Below are 3267 nucleotides of genomic sequence, written 5' to 3' on the forward strand. Positions count from 1 at the left end.
CTCCTTCCATTTTCATGACCTTTATATGCTTCCAAAGACATGTAACATTTATAGAACACACTTTTGTTTTCACTTTTCAGGTTGTTTCGACCGGTCCTACTCCCGAGTGGGGACGAGGGCTTTGCATGGGCACTAGATAGTCCTCCAAAAAGTCAAAAACTTCACATTACCTGTAAGAACAAGAGCAAATTTGGGAAAGTGATTCGGCGGCATAATCAATTAATCATCAATTAAGAAAACAAGACAAAAGAAATAGATTCCGACGGCTTTATTAAGCTTCACTATTATCGAAACCGAAACCGACTTTTTTTAATCCAATGACGAGCTCATTCGGAAAGTAACAATCTAGATTGACCGGGTTGTAATCTTTGGGTTCTCGTTGTTGGGGAGTACACACTCTTGCCTTCAAAGCAAAAGTGAACCTTCTGAAATTTGGAGCGTCTGTTGTCTTTGATTATTTTCATTGCCGATGAAGGAGTGGACCTTCAATATCGTTGTCACTATATTTTGTCAATTGTTAGTTAGTTTACTATGTAATTTCCTCCAACATCGTTCTAGAGTCTTCGCCTCTTAGGTCTCACTTCCCATTGATGTATTCATTACTTTGGTATAAAACTTGTTTTGGTGGGTTTAGATGACATATGGGTTGATTGTTGTATTCATTCTCCTTTCCGCAGCCTAAGCGAAGTCACCAAGGACGATGATTGCATTCGAGGATGATTCATCTTATGAGGGCGAGGATGAACGACCGCCAAGACTTTAAAGAAAAATGTAAGATGAAATATTTTTTTGTGAAATGTCCGGTTTGTTACTCTTTGTTATTATTACCGCGTGTATGTGCATCCCTTGGTTACATCTTTAAGTTGCACACTAAATCTCATTGTGTAATGCGTTTATAATGGGAACTTCACCTCTGAATTGGTTCCCATCACCTAGCTCAACAGGTTTGTCGGGTTTGTCGAATACTTTTCCGGTTTTTTTAATTTCGATTTTGTGTGGTTTACAAAATTTGATAACGATGATGCCTCCGGAATTTAACTAATGTAGGGAGCCATCACGAAGAGAATGATAGCAATAGAGGAAATGGCAGGCATGGATGTGCTTTGCGGTGATAAAAGCTGGAACTTTGACCCGAACAAGCTCTCGATGAGACAAATCTTATTGAGGTTAGGCGGATAATAATCTGCCGGGTGGTTTGTTCTTTTTCTAACCTGACATACGTTCTGGAATATAAACCTGATAGATCTGCATGATATTCTTTTGTTCAGATTTTCTTGAAGCTGTGTTAAAGGAAGTTGTGGATTTGGTACTTGTTTATCTCTTCTTTTTCATGTAAAGTACATTTTTTTGGTTTTTTGATGAGTTTTGTGATGTTTTGAGTGCAGGAAAACATACCCATTGAATAAGTATTTGAGAATTTGAGATGTAGTAAAGATGGTTTAACAAGTGCTAGTGCTGAAGAGAGATTAGTCATTTTTGGTCATAACAAGTTAGAGGAAAAGAAGGTTTGTTTCATTGACACTCTTCTATATGCCGTTTGTTTTATTCATTTTGCTTCAAAATTTGATCTTTATTTCATTTCTATGTATTTATAGGAAAGTAAGTTTTTGAAGTTCTTAGGCTTCATGTGGAACCCTTTGTCTTGGGTCATGGAAGCAGCTGCAATTATGGCTATAGCACTAGCAAATGGAGGGGTGAGCTTAAATTATGTGTTTTATGAAGTTGTTTGTTTGTTTTATGTGATTTTGTTACGATTTTTAAGAATTGTGTTCTTTGGGAAAGCCTCCCCGACCGCGCAGGATTTTGTGGGGATTATTACTCTACCTGTTATTAACTCAACGATTAGCTTCATTGAGGAAAATAATGCGGAAATGCAGCTGCAGCTCTTATGGCGCCTAGCCCCTAAGGCTAAGGTACTAGATTGAACAGATTTTGCTTATCTGGGTTTTACGTTTTGCATTTAGTTGTTTTCTTCAATCGATCTGTTTTAATTTTAAAAGTTGCATCGATAATTATAGCTGTTGTTTAGAATCTATTTTAAAGAAGTTATGAACACCATTGGTTTTAAAAGGCTTTTTCAAGCCGAAATCTGCTTTTGGAAGCCGACTTTTAGTTGTTGGAGTTGGTATAGTTTTCAGTATTATGCCTAATGATGAGAAATTGAGTGTTGGGTTTAGATAAAGAATAAACTAGAATTTGAGTGATGGGGTCATTTAGGTGAAAATAATGATATTTTAGGCTTGATAGTAGTAAGTCAGTGATATTCTAAGTGAAGAGTAAAAATAATAAGTTGAGTGTCGAATTTGTTTCATTTCCATGTGGTATCTAAAATTGTTATGGGTTCATGAAACTAAAATAGGTACTTCGAGATGGAAAGTGGAACGAAGAAGATGCAGCAGTTCTTGTTCCTGGAGATGTCATCAGTATAAAACTTGGAGACATAGTACCAGCCGATGCTCGTCTCCTCGAGGGAGACCCGTTAAAAATTGATCAGGTGACTCTACTATCTAATGATCTTCCCTTTTTAAAACTCATTATGCAATCGAGAATACCCCTCCACCCTCTTAAAATTCTGATCTGTTCTCCTTTTGAATTTTCAGTCTTCTCTAACAGGGGAGTCCCTTCCTGTAACAAAGGGCCCAGGAGATGGTGTTTACTCTGGGAGGCAGGCTTCCCTCGGTTTATATATATTTTTTCCTTTACAATCTTCTTTACCAATAAATTGATATTCTTCCTCTCTTTCATTCGCTTTGTTTCATGTGTAAATTTCGTGGCTTGCCCGAAGAATTGTGCAAGGAGATGTCCCTCAAGCTTTGATGAATCGCAAAGGTAGGCGTTTAAACAAGGGTCCCACCGAAGTTTATATCTTAAAATTTCTTATGGCCTTTTATATAGGTGCAACCATACAAATTGCAGCTTTCATGTATATCTTGTCGTCCATTGTCGATTAATAGAAGTCATTTGAGCCGTAGTAAGAATATGATAGTAAAGTTTAAGAATGCGACCACATGCTTGTCTTTATTAATAAATGTAATTTTTAAATAACATTCGATAATGTACCTATGTTTTCTGTTTTACGTTGATTGTTGATAATAAGATTTGTCTCATAATTTTTTAGGTCCCTCGATAATGATGATTTTTGCCTTTTGATTTTATCATACTTGGTCTAATAGACCTTTTATTACCGTTGATATCCCTTGATATGGGTGCTTTATTCTTTGGTCGTGCGAAATATCGTGGAGAATTTGAGGACGAGGTTGAAAGTCA

General features: G+C 36.7%; 1 long non-coding RNA gene across 1 annotated transcript; it reads left to right on the forward strand.

The window, feature by feature from the left end:
• The first annotated feature begins 1260 nt into the window (after positions 1 to 1260).
• On the forward strand, positions 1261 to 1694 carry LOC147515500 (uncharacterized). The gene is made up of 3 exons (XR_015213448.1): positions 1261 to 1306; positions 1386 to 1505; positions 1596 to 1694. It is a non-coding gene; the product is annotated as an uncharacterized LOC147515500 (long non-coding RNA).
• Positions 1695 to 3267: the final 1573 nt, after the last annotated feature.

The sequence above is a fragment of the Coptis chinensis genome, chromosome 2, assembly GCF_015680905.1.
Source record: "Coptis chinensis isolate HL-2020 chromosome 2, ASM1568090v1, whole genome shotgun sequence".
In the NCBI taxonomy this organism is placed as follows: domain Eukaryota; kingdom Viridiplantae; phylum Streptophyta; class Magnoliopsida; order Ranunculales; family Ranunculaceae; genus Coptis; species Coptis chinensis.